General features: G+C 46.8%; 1 protein-coding gene across 1 annotated transcript in view; it reads right to left on the reverse strand.

The window, feature by feature from the left end:
- HSPD1 (heat shock protein family D (Hsp60) member 1) overlaps positions 1 to 18,465 on the reverse strand; it is a 194,488-nt gene that overhangs the window by 27,870 nt on the left and 148,153 nt on the right. The gene's annotated exons all lie outside the window — the stretch shown is intronic.

The following is an 18,465-nucleotide window of genomic DNA, read 5'->3' on the forward strand; positions in this document are numbered from 1 at the left end:
CCCTGATCAGAGTAATTAGGTCTTCTGCCATTTTGAGCATCTGTTTCTTAGGCATGGAGGCCTGTCCTGGTGAATGCTGAAGTTGTTTCTTTGTTTTAGATTTAGCAGAAGATTTAATGTTTAACTGAGTAGGCCTGAAAACACCCTCTGAAGCTGCGGGTTTGTTCAGCTACTCCGGGGCCCTCTGAAGGGTTAGTTTCGGTAGGTCTCAAGTCTGGTGTATCCATAGGCCCAGCCATCTCCACGTGGGAGTCAGAGGCGGCCTGTGGTTCCAAAGAAGCGGTCGTCACGGGCTGCAAAGGCGCCTTGCTGAAAACCGGCGACTGGCCTAGAAGAGACTGTCAGTTTTGGGCCTCGGATGCCTGTCCTTGTCTTTGCGCTTTTTGTGTATTCCGGTCATCGGCTGTTCTGATGGCATGGTGTAATTGAATTTTCTGCCAAAATAATGTCGAGCAAAATCAAACAGACGTTTAATAGTGCGCTTGTTAAACCTAGCACAAAACCGACAACCAGTGACGTCATGGTCTGGGCCTAGGCATGGGATACAATAGGAATGGAAATCCTTATGAGGTATTTGCTTCCCACAAGAAATACTATTATTAACTTTTACTGACATCGGTCTGAGGCAAGAAAAAGTTTCCACAACGGGGTACTTAGCTTTGTAGAAGACTTCGGTTCTGGATTCGGAATGAAAATCTCAGGAGTCGGCCGACCAGCACTTGCGAACTGCTTTTGCATTGGGCACCACGTGGCAAGAAAGACTGAAGAAAATGGCGTCAGCTGCATCTTATATACCCCTGGCGCACTGACGTCAGGGAAGAAGCGACAGCAACCGACGCCGGACCAAGACTTTGGAACTCGGGTCGACTGCGGGACCGCCTGACGGCAGGATAACCCAAGTGTGATGACTGCAGCAGTGTAACACGAACATGTATAGTTTCTTGGGAGAGATGGTGGGTAGACCAGCTGAGGTGGTTTTCTAGTGGAGGGATGCTTTGGCCAGGTGGGAAGTAGCATCCAATTATGTTGATGGTTTTGTTTTGGTTTATTTTGAGATTGGTATATATTATTTCTTCATTGCCTATTTGTGGAGCTGATGATTTTAAGATCTGAATGTTTAGATGCTGTTTAAATATTATAGCTACACTGCTTCCTTTCTTGTTTAGCTGGTCTGCTCTTAGTATGCCGTAACTGGTAGGGAGTATTTGCTCACTGGTAATGTGAGGTAAGACAGCGATAGTCTCTCTCCCACTGCCTCCAGAGGTGGACAGGCAGGCCTCCTTTCAGAAGGGCTGGAAGGGCCTACCAGAGAACGCATCTCTGTTGCCCTGGTTCTGTGGCCCCCCCTCTACCGCAAGGATAACATCTTCCATATTATTTCCCCATTTGCCCCTGGGGGAAAATTTGCCTCGTGCATCAAACAAAGCTCCTTGTGATTTGCGGAACCACATTTTTCCACTCTTCTGACCTTTGGGGTATGGTCTAATAGGGGCAGAAAAATACACTCCCATGGCAGATAGAATTTTGCCTTCCTGTTCGCACCTGGTTAGAGTTTCTTTGGCCCGAACAAGGATGAGCCATCAAAAGGGGCATTTGTAAAGGAAGACCTGAAGGGCTCAGCAAAGTCACAAAGCCACATTCAGCAAGGTCTCCTCAGAGCGATTCCTGTAACTGCTGCCCTACTCGCACCATCAGCTGCAACCGAAATCAGGTGCATGGAGGAGTCTGCTATGGAGGTTAAGGTTGCAAGTTGAGTCATTACAGTCTCTGGGAGTGCCTCAGCTGTAGCACCTTGGAGGGATTCTCCTAGCTCCTCGAGGAAATCCCTCTGAAGTCTTGTGAAATGAGAAAGATAATTCAGCGACCTCAGAGTAAACGCCACAGAGGAAAACATACACTTCCCATATCTGTCCATCATTTCGAGATTCTTTATTCGGCAGATGGACAGACGCAGAAGTTTTAGTCAATTCCTTCTTGGTGGCCACTGCCACCACCATAGAATGTACTGGAACACCTTTTGTAAGAAACTGCTTGTCCTCAGGAGCAGTGATAAACTTATTAGGCCTCTTCGGGACAGGGTCCATTGTCTCTGGAGAGCCCCACGTCTTTCGACTGCCTACACCTAGTAGTTTGTCAAAAGGTGAAGACATCCAAGAGGTGGAGGGTCGAGAGCCAAATCCTCAAAAGGGGATAGGGACTTCCATTCACCCCACTGTTTAAGGATCTCCAGGATGTCTGAAAATGAGACATCCTCAGAGGGTGAACGTGGGGACCATTCCGAATTCTCTAAGTCTGTATCCGACGTGACATACTCGGGGGGGGGGGTCTATATGCTTCCTCTTGCATGTACGCTTCCAAGGGATCTCCTCAGAGGGATGCTCTGGGTAGATCTCGGAAGAAGAGGTCTCCCCCTAAGGGGGCAACCTGAAGCATGGGCTCTCTGCGCATGGGCTGGAGCGGTGGAGTGCAGGTTGACAACGGCCCCTTTGGGGGAAGAATGTCTGGAGCAGAGGGTGGAGCAGACTCAGGGGAAAGCACGCTCATCACCTCAAAGGCACCTCGATCCTGGCTCGAGATAGTCTCTGGTTCCGAAGAACCCGGAGATCTCCCCTGCACCACAGATGAGGGCTCCAAGGCCAATGTTGGTGCCAAACGTACCTGCTCCAAAGCTCCAAGTGGGAGAGCAGAGTCCGACAATGGTCCGACCCAACTCCCCCCCCCCCCGGTGCAGATGGGCGAGTGCCGGCTCCCAGATCCTTCAACAGAAGCGATCAGAGCGGAAGTCAGTACCGAAGCACCAGATGTAGTTCTCGGAACCTATGGTTCCACCATTACAACCCCCAGACGGCTCTGGCTCCGAAATGGATTGAGTCAAAGGAGGAATAGCTAGTAAAGGAGAAACGGGCTTCAACTCCACATCCGTTTGGGCTGGACAGAATGTTTGCTAGGGCCAGTATCTTAAGTAACCTCTGCACCACACGCTCCACGTCACCACCTGATATACTCCTGGATGATCTGGAGGAGCACACTGAGGACTTGTTTGAGGCACTGAGCGTACAGGCTCGAAGGACTGTGACTGATCCCTTTTCTTCCTCTTGGGACGGTTCCAAAGAAGATTTGCCTTTCTCGGATCTGACAATCTTCTGGTCAAAGACAACAGTACATGAAGTCAATTGCTTTGCCGGCTCAGAAGATGGAGCCAATGATTTGGAAGTTGAAGGCTGCTGAAGGGCTTGCTCAAAGGGTCCCTTAAGAAGACCTCTAAGTTTGTTCTTGCGCTCCTGCAGGACTGACGTCAGTTTGTCAGTGGTATAAAAAACAGGCAGCCGACGCCATTGCATCAGTTTTTCTTGCCCTAAATGTCAGGAGCCCCCAATAGGGAGCTAAGTCATGGTGGGAGAACACCACCAGTAGAAAGTAAATACCAAAAATTCCTTGTAAGGAGATAGAGAGAGAGAGAGAGAGAGAGAGACAAGGGGGATGGAGGGAGGGAAACCAGGACTGCAACAGTGAATACACTTGAACATCTACATTTATTGTAAGTGTACACAATTCTATGTCCTTCGTGTTTCGCTGTTGCAGTCATCACATTTGAGTTGATTCCCAAAGCTGTAGAAAAGGGTGGAGGCAGTCAAGAAGACTGGGGGCTGGCTAGGATGCCCTGCAAGACTGTGGTGGCAAAGCCTGCCCTAGATAAGAAGACAGGCAGGTGGTAATGCTTGGTGAAGGTATGCACAGATGTCTATGTTGTAGCATCCAGGATGTCCCTGGTGGGGACCCCTCTGAGAAAAGCTGCAGAAGTGAAGGTTGCTCTGGTGGAATGTGTCCTGACCCCCTTTGAGGGTGGTTTCCCATGCTATTTGTAGCAGAAATGGATGCAGTGTGCTATCCATTTGGAGATTGTTTGTTTGGATATGGCCTTGCCCTTTGCCCCTGCAGTGAAGCTGACTAGCAATTGATCAGTTTTTCTAAAAGTTTTAGTCCTGTCCAGGTAGAATCTTAGCTGTCTGTGCACATCTAGAGAGTGCAGAATACTTTCCCCCTTGTTCTGTGGGTTAAGCAAAAAGGTGGGTAAATGAATGTATTGGTTTATAGCCACACTAGACACCACTTTAGGCATGAAGGATGGGTTAGTCCTGAGGGAGACCCTGTCAGCATGGAAAATGATGAAGGGCTCTACAGCCATAAGTGCTTGTAGCTCTGATGCTCTTCTAGCTGAAGTGATGGCCAGAAACAAGCCTGCCTTCCAAGAGAGAAATTTTAATTCTGCTGAAGCTGCAGGTTCAAAGGGGGGCAGGGTGAGCTTTTCCAACACAAAGTTAAGGTCCCAAGCTGGGGTAGGAGCTCTTCTGGGTGGCCTCAGGTTGTTAGACCCTCTTACGAACTGTTTGATGAGAGGGTGTGAGAAAAGAGGTGAGACTGTGTGGAAATGAGCAGAGATAGCGGAGGCATGAATTTTAACAGAAGAGAAGGCTAGATCCTTGTCTAGTTGGTCTGCCAGGTAAATCCAGGATGAGAGGTAGGGAGGGATGTTCCAGCTCCTTTAGCCTGGATCCAGGTGCAAAACCTTTTCCACTTGTTAGCATAAGATTTTCTAGTGCTGGGGCATCTGGCCTCAAGTATAACATCTAGAACTTGTTTGCTTAGACTGGCAGCTTGAAGAGAGGTCAGGGAATAAGCCAGGCTGCCAGGTTGAGGGTCTACAATTGGGGATGCAGGAATTCTCAATTCCTCTGGGTCAGGAGTGTTGGGATCTGAGGTAGGTGGGCAGGGTGACAGGCGTCGCAGCAGAGGGTACCAGTGCTATCATGGCCAGTCTGGGGCAATCAGGATTGTCCTCAGTTTTCCCTCCCTTATTTTGAGCAGTACCCTTGAAATGAGTGGTAGAGGGGGAAATGCATAGACCGAGAGTTTACCCACTGCTGTGAGGTTCCCTGGTGCAGAATCTGTTCAGCTGATTGGAGCGGGAGGCAAATAGGTCATCCTTCGGGGTGCCCCATTTCTGGGTTACAAGGGTGAAGGTTCTGTGGTTTAGCTGCCACTCGTGTGGATCTAGCAGGTTTCTGCTTAAGTTGTCTGCCAGAGAGTTTAGAGAGCCTGGCAGGAATTGTGCTAACAGGTGTAGTTGCATGGCTGAGGCCATGTGCCAAAGGGTCATGGCGAGCCTGCACAGAGGATAAGAGCGAGTCCCTCCATGCTTGTTGATATACCACAGCACTGTGGTGTCTGTTTTGATCAGTAGGGACCCCGGGGAGAGTAGGGATCTGAAAGCTGTCAGGGCTTGCTGAACAGCTAACATCTCTTTTTTGTTGATGTGCAGATATATTAAGACTTGGGCTCCATTGACCCTGAATACACCTGCCATCCAGGTGAACCCTCCCGGCATAGTCTGATGAGTCTGTGGTGAGGGTCTGGGTGGCGTGGGGTTGTGAGAAAGGAAGTCCCTTGTTGTGGTAGCATGCTGCTCCCCACCAAAGAAAATCTTGCCTTAGACAAGGTATCATTGGTATAAGAGTTTCCAGGTCTTGAGAGTGTTGACACCAAAGGCTTTTTAGGTACCATTGTAGTTTCCTCATATGCAATTTGGCACATGGAATGAGTAGAATGCAAAATGCCATGAACCCTAGAGCTTGCAGGATTTTCCTTGTGTATAACTGGGTCCTGGTGGCTAGTTGAGAGAAGTAGGCTGTCGGGTAGGCTTGTTTTTCTGGAGTATGGAATGCCATCTGGGAGGCTGTTGTCCAGGCTTGCTCCCAGGAATACAATTTGTGTGTGCGGGTACTAGTTTGGATTTCTTTTTGTTGATAGTATACCCCCAGGGAGGTCAGTAGGTCCTTTACGAAGGTCAGGTGCTGTAGAAGCTTTTCCTGACCATCTGCCTGAACCAGGCAGTCGAAGTATAGGTCAATTTGAATATCTCTTTGCCTGCAAAAAGCAATGGCAGGAGCCAGACATTTTATGAAAACTCTGGGAGCAGTGGATAAGCCAAATGGAAGCACAGAAAACTGAGAGTGCATTGATCCTGCCCTGAAACATAGGTATTTCCTGCAATGACTTCCCGATTGTGATGTGCAGGTTGGCCTCTTTTAGGTCTAGGGTGGCTAACCAAGCATCCTTGGAAAATATAGGTAGAAGCTGCTGGAGGGTGAGCATTTTGAATTTTGGCATCACCAGAAAGGTGTTTAGAATGGATAGATTGAGGATGGGGCGCAATGTGCCCTCTTTTCTGGGTAGCAGGTAGAGTATGGAGTAGAAACCTTGGCCTATCTGTTCTGCAGGAACATGCTCCATTTCATTCATGGAGAGCAGGGAAAGGACTTGCTTTTTGGCCTCTGCCCACTGGTTTGGGGGAAGATCTGGGAACCCTTTTGGGGTTGGCAGAGTGTGGCAATAAAATGTGTATCCCTGGGACACTATGCTGAGGATCCAGCGGTCATTGGTAATGGTGGCCCAGCTGTTTGCGTGGAAGGAGAGTTTTCCTCCTAAGGGCACAAGCAGGTGGGCAGAGGGAGGGGGTGGAAGTGAAAAGTTATTGTGAGTTCTTACCATAAGGGGGTGGCTTTGCACTCCCTGATTTTGAAGAGGATAAACTCCATTGTTTAGATCTCTGCATTCCCTGGGGCTGTTGTCTGGTGGGGTCTGCTTCCCCTGGGTCGGGGCTGAGCTGAGCTGGCCTGGAGGGAGCAGGAAAGGATCAGTGCTTGGAGGGCCAATGCCTACTGAACCTTGGTGGCTGGATCTGTAAGAAGTCTGTCTGCATAGATTTAGCTTTTTCTTCCATCTTTTTTAAGACCTCTTCTGCCTTGGTGCCAAAAGTTGTCTTTGTGCAAGGGTGCGTCCAAAAATATGGATTTGACATGGTCTGGCAAAGTTTGTTCCTTAAGCCAAGCATGCCTTCTAAGGACAGAACCACTGACTGCTGCCCTGCCAGATGCGTCTAGGGCATCAAAACCACACTGTAAGGTGAGCTTAGTTACTCGACTTGCAGAATGCATTAACTCTTGTAACTCTATTTTTTGCATAAGCACGAAGAAAAGAAGATATTTTTTTGTTTGAAGAGTTCCATGGTATGTTTCTTATATTTCAGCATGTGGAACTGACAATTTAATGCTCTAATAGCAAGAGTAGCAGAGGTGGATACTTTTTTACCCCATCTGTCTAATGCTCGGGAATTCCTATCTGAGGGGGTGGGATTCTTAGCCGAAGTTGCTTTGATTCCTTTAGGTCCTTAAGATATGACCTCGGGGTCAGCAGAAGGATTTTTGAAAATAAATTTGTGCGAGTCAGGGAATACCGGTCAGGTTTTCTGGGAGCAGGAGAGAGGGTGTCAGAGATCAGACTGGACTCCATAAAACATCATACACAACATCCAGGACAGGAGGAATAGCCAGAGGTCTGTGCTGTGGAAGATCTAAGAATTCCCCGAGTCTCTTTTTTGACTGAGGATAGTCCTGACATTCTCATTGGAAATGCTCAGAGTATGTAGGGTTTCCCCAAAGGAAAAGTTCTCGGGTGGAGAGGCTGAAGGGATGGATACCTCTGCATAAGAATCCTCATAAGCAGAGAGGGGTTGCATATCTTCATATTCAGATGCATCAGAGTCACTGGACTCCTGTTCAGATAAAACTACTGGGGACAAGTCTCTCACTTGGAAGGGGTAGCCTGGCTTCCCCTAATAAGCATTATAAGGTCCTCCACCATTTTAAGCATTTGAGACTGAGGCAAGGAAGCAGGTGCCTGAGCTTGGGTCGTTGGTGTTTTGGGTGTGGTTTGTACCCTGGGCTTTAGAAACTCAGTTGTTTTCGAAAGAACTGAAGATGCGAAAGAAGTCAGTCTGTGTCGAGTATCGGTAGTGCGAAGTATTTCCTCGGAAGCCGGTGCCTGCTCAGCAGTTCCAGACCCATCCAAAGTAGAGACATCCACAGGATCCTTAGTTGAAGAGTCTCGCGGCATACCGGACTCAGAAAGGGTCTCGGTAGTGGCCTGAGAATCCACAGAAGCGGGCATCAGGGGCTGTGAAGGCACCTCACTGAAGACCGGAGAACTGACGACTAGCTTAACGGAAGCGTCGTTGGCAGTTTTGGACCTGTGCAGTCTGTCTCTGTCTTTATCCTTAAGTTTTTTCAGAAGATCGGTAGTCGGATGGCTTACCAAAGCCATATCTGAATTTGAGGACTGAGATCAAAAATATCTAGCTACAATAAGGGCACAACGACATAGTTCTGGTGTTGAACAAAGCACAAAAGCGACAGTGGGGGATGTCGTGGTCTGAGCCTAAACAGGTGATGCAATAAGAATGAAAGTCTCTGTGTGGTATTTGCTTTCCACAGGTGAGACAATTGTTAACTTTTTCTGACTTCAGTTAGAGCAAGAAAAAAAGGATCCCAAATGGGGTACAGACTTGAACTTCAATCCAGAAACGAAACTCAGGTAGCGGCCGACCTGCACTCGTGCAAACTGCTTCTTCTTCAGGCTCCTCGCCAAGAAAGACTGATGTAATGGTGTCGGCTGCCTGTTTTTATACCACTGACAACCTGACATCAGTCCTGGAGCAACAGCAACCGACGCAGAAATACTAAGCTTCTGGTATTCGGGCCGACTGAGGGCTACCCCTGGGCAGGATAACCCAAATGTGATGACTGCAACAGTGAAACACGAAGAACATCCTGAAATGTGTCATCAGAAAATTAGGGGTTTGATTCCCTTTATACACCATGACCTAAAGAATCAATTGAGGGGTGAACAAACAAGAGTGAATGAGCAAGCCCTTGTCCTGTGTGAGGAGATGCTTCCTGTGTGGTAGCTTGTGACAATTGCTCCTGGCCAGGTGAAATAGAAGGGGAAACCAATTACATCTGATTCAAAAGGGGGGTCACCAAAAAGATTTTGGACCTGACCCACATGATCTTGCTCAGGCCTTTTGGTAACAGAGGAAGAGGTGGACAGACATACAGAAACATCTCCCTTCCAAGAAAAAGGCAAAGCATCCACTTTACAAGACAGAGGACACTGGCACTAAAAGAACCTGGGAAGTTACCTGTTCAGTGGGGATGCAAAAAGATCCACTTGAGGAATACACCACTGACGTGAAGCATCCCTTCGTGAATATCTGTGCTTGACCTGCTCAGACTGTCTACCACTAGACTGTGGTATGAGAGAATGTAGACTGCCTGAAAGGCCAGCTGATGTCAGATAGCAAAATCCCAAGCCTGAAGAGCCAGCCCACAAAGATGTTAAGATTTTGTGCCCCATTGCTTGTTTATGTACCACATGACCATGGTGCTGTCTGTGAAAATTCTCAAAGGACCTGGGACCCAAATGGGGTGCAAAGCATGAAGAGCCAGGATCAGACCAGTCATCGCTGATGATGTTAGACTCTGCTTGTTGCTAAGATCAAACTCACTGGACCATGTTGTTGGTACAGGCTCCCCAACCCTGCTGTAAAAGCATCTGTATATAGATCTTGAATGGGAAAGGGAGCCTGAAGAATCAGGCCAAGATTCAGAGAAATCTGATTAATCCACCAGAGGAACTCCTGTTTGAGGCAAGGTAAGAGGGGGGATGAGTAGATCCAGAAGATTGCAGCACTAAAAAGCCAAACAGTTTTGAGATATCGGTGACTCTTCCTCATGTGGATTCTGGGAAAAGGAATCACAGGAATGGGGGATGCCATAACTCCAGAGCTCGAAGAAATTCTCTTACAGGCAGCAACTGAAGAGGAAGAAAAGACTGAAAATAAACAGTCAGGGAAAGAACCTTCTGATGGGGGAACACAGCCACCACTGGCACCATCTGAATCCTGAAACCCAGAAACACAGTCTTCAGAAAGAGTCAGAAAGTACAGTTTTGTACCTACCATAAATGTAGATGTTCGAGTGTTCACCCTGCTGCAGTCATCACACTTGGGTTATCCAGTTGTCAGGCGGTCCCGCAGTTGGCCAGAATTCCAAAGTCTTGGTCCGGCATCAGTTGCTGTCGCCTCTTCCCTGACGTCAGTGCGCCAGGGGTATATATAATGCAACAGACGCCATTTTCTTCAGTTTTTCTTGCCCCAGATGTCAGGTGCCCCCCAAAAAGGTTGTCAGAATTTAGAACCAAATGAAGTAACCTCTGCACAAACACAAAATCCCTTCAGCCAGTAAGGTATAGAAGAGATTTAGCCAGTAGATCAGAGGGGATGGAGGGAGGGAAACCTGGACTGCAGCAGGGTGAACACTCGAACATCTACATTTATGGTAGGTACAAAACTGTACTATGTTCATCGTGTTACCCTGCTGCAGTCATCACACACGGGTTGAATCCCAAAGCTAAGGAAGGGGGGAGGTATCATAGAGGGTTAGTGGAGGCTATAAGGCCCTGCAGAACTGCAGTGGTGAAGCCCGCCCTGGTCTTAGAGTAAAGAGGCAAGTGATAGTTTTTGGTAAAGGTGTGTACTGAACTCCAAGTTGCAGCTTCTAAAATCTCCTTGGTTGGAACCCCCCTGAAAAAGGCTGTAGAGGTAGCTGTTGCTCTGGTAGAGTGGGACCCAATGTTAGCAGGGACTGGTTTCCCCATGATGGGTATAGCAGAAACGTATGCAATGACCTATCCATTTAGAAATGGTTTGCTGTGATATAGCCTTCCCTTGAGAAGCGGTAGCACAGGATACAAAGAGTTGGTCAGATTTTCTGAAAGCCTCAGTTTTGTCCAAGTAGTAACGAAGTTGCCTGTGAATGTCCAAGGAATGCAGGAGTCTCTCACCTTTGTTCTGTGGATTTGGGAAGAAGGTGGGTAAGTGGATGGTCTGATTTAAAGGCACACTGGAAACCACCTTAGGCATAAAGGAAGGATTAGTTCGTAGAGAAACTCTGTCTTGATGAAAAATGAGGAAAGGTTCCACTGCCATTAGTGCCTGTAGCTCTGAGACTCTTCTAGCTGAAGTTATTGCTAGGAGCAGGGCAGTCTTCCATGATAGGAACTGAAGATCTGCAGAGAAAGCTGGTTCAAAGGGAGGTAGCGTTAGTTTTTCCAGAACAAAATTGAGGTCCCATGTTGGTGTAGGAGCTCTCCTGGGTGGTCTAATGTTTTTGCCCCTCTGAGGAACTGCCTTAAAAGAGGATGTGAAAATAAAGGTGCAACATCTCAGCTAAATACTGTAGAATGTGAGGCATGTGAGGCTGAATTGTGTCTTGGACTTCAGCTTGGTTCCAGACACAAAACCTTTTCCATTTGTCCAAATAAGCCTTCCTGGTGCTTGGCCTTCTGGCTTCCAAAATAACATCCAGAACTGCTTGGGAAAGAGGAGCTGGTTTGATGTTTAGTTGATTTGCCATGCAGCCAGATTTAAAGTTTTGAGCTGGCTGTGAAGAATCTTGATTGTTTTGTTGTGTGAGCAAATGGGGGATTTGAGGCAATATCCATGGTGGGCTGTGGGCCATATTTCTCAATAGCGGGAACCAGTGCTGGCGTGGCCAGTCTGGGGCTATAAAAATCATTCGTGGTCTCTCCTTTTTGACTTTCAGAAGAACCTTTGTGAGGAGAGGCAATGGAGGGAAGGCATATACTGTCAGGTTTTTCCAATTGAAAGAGAGTGCGTCCACTTTCCAGGCTTGATGGTGAAATGTCCTTGTACAAAATTTTGTTAGTTGATAGACCTGTTTGCCAGTCCTCAAAACTATGTCTGGAAGGCCCCATTTTTGAGTTATCAGTGCAAATATCTGTGGATCTAGTTTCCACTCGGGAGGATCCTTGATGTTTCTGCTGAGGTCGTCTGCCAATGTGTTTTTCTGTCCTGGCAGGAATTGAGCTTGTAACTGAACTTGGTAAGCCAGAGCCGTGTTCCATAAGATCATTGCTTGCCTGCATAGAGGGTAGGAATGTGTACTCCCTTGTTTGTTTATGTACCACATTACTGTGGTGGTGTCCGTCTTTATTGCAAGTTGTCCTGGATGTATTAGATCCTTGAAGGCTGTCAGAGCTTTCTGTACAGCTAGCATCTCTTTTTGATTTATGTGCAGATTTCTTTGATTTGCAGTCCATAGGCCTTGAATGCATTGTCCTGCCATGTGTGCCCCCCAGGCGTAATCTGAAGCATCTGTTGTGATAGTTTGCCTGGCTGGGGGCAAGGTGAAAGGCTGACCCTTGTTGAGGTGACATGCTTGTGACCACCATAGAAATTCCTGTTGTAGGCAGAGAACGAGAGATATCATTGTGTCCAAGCTGTGGCTGTGTTGAGACCATACACTTTTTAGGTACCACTGTCATTTCCTCATATGCAGCTTTGCAAATGGTATTATTAGTATGCAAGATGCCATGAAGCCCAAAGCCTGCAGAATTTTTCTTGCAGTTAATTGGGTCTTTGTTGCCATTGTCTTGAAATATTGAGTCAGTTGTAGTTGTTTGTCTGGCATAAGAAGTCTTCTGGGCCATTGTATTCAAGCTGGCACCCAGGAATGTCATTATTTGTGAGGGTACTAATTTTGACTTTTTTGTTTACTGTATACCCCAGGCAGTTTAGTAGATGCTTTACAAAGGCCACATGATGTAAGAGAATGTCTTTGCTTTCTGCTTGGATGAGGCAGTCGTCCAGGTATGGATATATTTGAATTCCTCTTTGTCTGCAGTATGCAATTACTGGTGCCAGGCATTTTGTAAAGACACTGGGCACAGTAGATAAGCCAAAGGGCAGTGCAGAGAATTGGTAATGGGTTGAACCTGCAATGAAACGGAGGTATCTTCTGCAACTTTGTCTGATAGGGACATGCAGGTATGACTCCTTGAGGTCCAACATTACTAGCCATGCTTCCTTGCCCAACATGGGAAGTAGCTGCTGTAGTGTTCGCATCTTGAATTTGGGTACTTGTAAGTGTTTAGAATTGAAAGGTCCAGAATTGGTCTCCAGGCATTGTCCTTTCTGGGCACTAGAAAGAGTCTTGAGTAAAATCCTTGGCCTTGCTCTCGAGTAGGTACCAGTTGAATGGCTCTCATGTCCATGAGAGCTGTAATTTGTTTTTGTGCCTCTGCCCATTGATTTTGTGGCAGGTTTGGCATTCCTCTTTTCATTGGCAAGGTGTGAAAGTGGAATCTGTATCCTCATAAAATTATGTCTAGGACCCATTTGTCCTTTGTGACAATGTGCCAGTTGTCTGCAAAAAGTGCGTGTTTTCCCCCAAAGGGGGCTGCCAAGAGAGTATTGCTTGGCCAGATGAGGTGCAAGTCATTGAGTTTGCCTTCTGGTGGATTAAGACCTGTCTTCTTCTCCATTCTGTGTTGTAGTGCCCCATTGGCGAGGTTTATACTGGGCTTGTGGATGTCCTCTGCCCCTTGGGCATCTGTATTTACCCCTCTGTGGTCTGTCAGTAGCTGGAAAGGACCAATTTTTTGTTGGCCAGTTTCTGCTGAAGCGAGAGGATTGTACCTGTAGGAAATCTTTGACTGTCTGCATAGATTTTGCCTTATCCTCCATTTTCTTTAAAACTTCTTCTGCTTTAACTCCAAAAAGAACATCCTGCTGTAAGGGAGCATCCAGTAGTTTTGCTTTAACATGATCAGGCAGAGTTTGTTCCTTTAACCAAGCATGCCTGTGTATAACAGACCCAGTGACAGCTGCTCTACAGGAGGCCTCCAAAGAATCAAACCCACATTATAAGGTATGTTTGCCCACCTGCTCAGTGGCGTGCAACAGATCCTGTACTTCTTTCAATTCAGATTGTTGAGGGAGAGTGGTTATTCTTTGCTTTAACTGAGAGATTAGAATTGCTGATACTTAAGCATGTGAAATTGGCAATTCAGTGCCCTCATAGCTAGTGTGGCTGAGGTGTAAACCTTTTTCCCCCACCTGTCTAGTGCTCTGGAATCCCTCTCCGAAGGTACTGGGTTTTTAGCCATAGAAGCCTTAGCCCCCTTGGGACCCTGGGAGATGGTCTCTGGGTCAGCTACAGGGCTTTTGTAAAGAAATTTGTGGGAATCAGGCACTCTATAGTATCTGTCAGGCTTAGCCAAAGCAGGAGGTAGAGAGTCTGGGTTGAAACTGGATTCTAAGTAAACATCATCCACAATGTCCAAAATTGGTGGGATGGCTAGTGGTCTATGTTGGGGAAGTAAAAGAAACTCTCTGAGCCTTTTCTTAGAGTCAGAGTAATTCTGACCTTCCCAGTGAAAATGTTCCCTCATAGTGTGTAAAGCTTCCCCAAAGGAGTAGTCTTCAGGTGGTGAAGCTGAGGGAATAGAGTCCTCAGCATCAGAATCTTCATAAGGAGAGGAGTAATCTTGGTAATCAGAGGAGTCTGAAGAAATGGACACTTGTTCAGAGGATGCATAATCTTCCTCTTGTCTAGGCCTTTTGTCAGGAGGGGGTTGGGAAGCCCTGATTAGAGAAATCAAATCTTCAGCCATATTGAGCATCTGTTTCTTAGGCATAGGGCCTTGAAGAGGAGACTGAAGTGCCGTCCTTTTAGATTTAGTAGGAGTCTTCGACTTAGAAAAAGTTTTAATGGTGAGTCTCGTCTGTCTGAAAACGCCTTCAGAAACCAATGGCGTTTCTGCAGCACCGTCTTTTGTAGCAATGTCGTCGGATGGGCCTGAACTAAATGGCTGCGTCGGCCTGCTGCATTCCGCCAAAAGTTCCATAGCAGTGTCGGGTTCCAGATCTGCAGTAGTCGGGGGCTGCGTCGGAGCTTCACTGAGGACCGGAGACCGGATCAGCCGAGGCCTCGGAATCTGGCTTAGGCCTGGGCTGTCTGTCCTTATCCTTCCGTTTTTTTGTGCACGCCGGTAGTCGGTTGCTCCGACAGCATGGTGTAATTAAATTTCCTACAGAAGTAGTGTCATGCGAAATCAAAGCGTCTTTTAATAGTACGCTTATTAAACCTAGCACAAAACCGACAAGTAGTGACGTCGTGGTCTGGGCCTAGGCAAGGTATGCAATAAGAATGAAAATCCTTATGAGGTATTATCTTCCCACAAGAAGTACAATTGTTAACATTTTCTGACATCTGTCAGAGGCAAGAAAAGTTTCCTCAATGGGGTACTTAGCTTTATAGAAGACTTCGTTCTGAAATTCGAATTGGAAAATCTCAGGAGTTGGCCGACCAGCACTTGCGAACTGCTTCTGCTTCGGGCACCACGCGGCAAGAAAGACTGAAGAAAATGGTGCCGGTTGCATTATATATACCCCTGGCGCACTGACGTCAGGGAAGAGACGACAGCAACCAACGCCGGACCAAGACTTTAGAATTCCGGCTGACTGCGGGACCGCCTGACAGGATAACCCAAGTGTGATGACTGCAGCAGGGTAACACGATGAACATCAGACTTTTTGATTTAAAGTGAACCCACACTGACCAACAGAAGCATAACATAATCAAGATCCTGAAGTTACTGAGAGGGGCCTAAATCAAAAGGTTGTCAAAATAAGGGAAAATATGAACTTCCTGAAGCCTGCCGAAGGCTACCACAGGGGCTGGATATTTGGTAGAGACTCAGAGCTGTAGAAAGACCAAAATGCAAAGCAGAGAAAGTACAGTTGTGTACCTACCATAAATGTAGATGTTAGAGTGTATTCACTGCTGCAGTCATTACACTTGGGTTATCCTGCTGGCAGGCGACCCATAGTCGGCCCGAGTTCCAAAGTCTTGGTCCGGCGTCGGTTGCTGTCGCCTCTTCCCTGACATCAGTGCGCCAGGGGTATAAAAGTTGCAACAGACACCATTTTCTTGCCCCAGATGTCAGGTGCCCCCAGATATGAAGGCTGTAAAGATAAAAATATGCCAAACAACCATGCATATATTACTAAAAACATTTCCTTATTCTAAAAGTAAATACACCACATAGGTTGTATAGAGTTGAGAAGTACAGAATAGTCCCAGCAAAGAGGGGGATGGTGGGTGGGTAACCAGGACTGCAACAGTGAATACACTAACATCTACATTTATGTTAGGTACACAACTGTACTATGTTCATCGTGTTTCACTGTTGCAGTCATTACACTTGGGTAGAATCCCAAAGCTGAGGAAGGGTGGCTGGGTCTAGATTGGATTTGCCGATGCTAACAAGCCCTGCAGAACTGCAGTGGCAAAGCCTGCTCTGGATTTGGAGTAGAGAGGTAGGTGGTAGTGCTTGGTAAAAGTGTGCACTGAGCTCCAGGTTGCAGCTTCTAAGATGTCTTTGGTTGGTACCCCTCTGAGGAAAGCTGCTGAAGTGGCTGCTGCTCTGGTAGAATGAGGCCTAATGCCCTTAGGCACAGATTTGTCATGTTGTGCATAACAGAAGCGGATGCAGTGTCCTATCCATCTATCCATTTGGAGATTGTCTGCTTTGTAACAGGTTCTCCTTGTGATCCTGTAGCATATGCTATAAACAGTTGCTCAGCTTTTCTGAAAGCTTTTGTTTTGTCCAAGTAAAATCGTAGCTGCCTGTGTATATCCAAAGAGTGCAGACGTCTTTCCCCTTTATTCTGGGGATTTGGGTAGAAAGTAGGCAAATGAATAGTTTGGTTTAAGACCACATTGGAGACCACTTTTGGCATGAATGTTGGGTTCGTCCTTGAAGAAACCCTGTCCTGGTGAAAAATGAGGAAAGGTTCCACAGCCATCAATGCCTGTAACTCTGAAACTCTTCTTGCTGAAGTAATTGCTAGGAGCAGAGCAGTTTTCCATTACAAAAATTTTAGATCAGCTGTGCTGGCTGGTTCAAATGGAGGCAGTGTTAGTTTTTCTAAAACAAAATTGAGGTCCCAAAGTAGGTACTGGTGCTTTCCTAGGGGGTCTTATATTCTTTGCCCCTCTGAGGTACTGTCGTAGTAGACGATGTGAAAAAATAAGAGGATCCGTATTGTAATGAGCTGAAATGGCAGAGGCATGGATTTTAATAGAATAAAAAGATAGGCCTTTGTCCAACATCTCAGTCAGGTATTGTAAAATCTGAGGTATATTAGGGACCAGTGGGTTGAGCCCTTGTGCCTGGTTCCAAGCACAGAATCTCTTCCATTTTTCTGCATAAGATTTCCTAGTGCTGGGTCTGCTGGCTTCCAAAATTACATCCATAACAGCTTTAGAGACAGGTGCAGTCTGAGTGGCTACATTATCTGCCATGCTGCCAAGTTTAAGGTTCTGAGTTGACTGTGCAGAATCTGATTGTTTTGCTGTGTCAGAAAATGAGGGATTTGAGGTAGAGGCCAAGGTGGGCCCTGGGACAAAATCTTTAGGATTGGGTACCAGTGCTGGCGTGGCCAGTCTGGTGCAATCAGGATCATTTTTGGCCTCTCGTCTCACTTTTAGAAACACCTTGGTGAGAAGAGGCATCGGTGGGAAGGCATAGACGGTCAGGTTTTTCCAGTTGAAAGATAAGAGCATCCACTTTCCATACTTGACAGTGATAAGTCCTTGTGCAAAATTTCTGTAATTGGCAATTGTGAGGGGAGGCAAAAAGATCTAGGTCTGGGCGTCCCCATTCCCTTGTTATCATGTTGAACACTTGTGGATTTAGCTTCCATTCGGGAGGATCCATGAGATTTCTGCTTAGTTTGTCTGCCAGTGTATTTTTTGTTCCTGGCAGGATTTGTGCTTGCGGATACACCTGGTAGGTCAGTGCTGTGCTCCACAAAGTCATGGCTCGTCTGCATAGGGGGTAGGAATGTGTGCCCCCTTGCTTGTTTATGTACCACATAACTGTGGTATTGTCCGTCTTTATTAATAATTGTCCTGGATGTATTCAGTTTTTGAAGGCTGCCAGGGCATTCTGTACAGCTAGCATCTCTTTTTGATTGATGTGAAGATGCATTTGGTTCTAAGGCCACGTGCCCTGAATACATTTTCCTGCCATATGTGCTCCCCAGGCATAATCCGATGCATCCGTTGTTGTCTGCCTGGCTGTAGGTAAGGTGAAAGGCTGTCCCTTGTTGTGGTGACAGGCCTGGGACCACCATCGAAACTCCTGCTGTAGGCAGGGAATCAAGGTTATGATGGTCTCTAGGCTGCGACAATGCTGAGTCCAAACACTTTTTAGATACCATTGTAGTTTCCTCATATGCAGTTTGGCATATGGAATTAGTAGAATGCAAGATGCCATGAAATCCAGGGCCTGCAGAATTTTTCTTGCAGGGAGCTGGGTCTTTGTTGCCATCATTTTGAAAATAATGAGTCAGTTGCCTTTGTCTGGCGTGAGATAAGCCATCTGGGTAATTGTATTTAAGCTTGCACCCAGGAATATTATCTCTTGAGAGAGCACTAGTTTTGATTTCTTTTCATTTACTGTGTACCCTAGGCAAATTAGTAATTTTACAAACGCCAGGTGCTTTAGAAGAATGTCCTTGCTCTCTGCTTGAATAAGGCAGTGGTCCAAGTAGGGATATATTTGAATTCCTTTTTGTCTGCAAAATGCAATTACTGGTGCCAGACATTTTGTGAAGACCCTGGGCGCAGTAGATAAGCCAAAGGGCAGTGCAGAGAATTGATAATGCATTGAGCCTGCTATAAATCTGAGGTATCT

The sequence above is a fragment of the Protopterus annectens genome, chromosome 2.part0 (assembly GCF_019279795.1).
Source record: "Protopterus annectens isolate FY-2018-M chromosome 2.part0, PAN1.0, whole genome shotgun sequence".
NCBI lineage: Eukaryota > Metazoa > Chordata > Ceratodontiformes > Protopteridae > Protopterus > Protopterus annectens.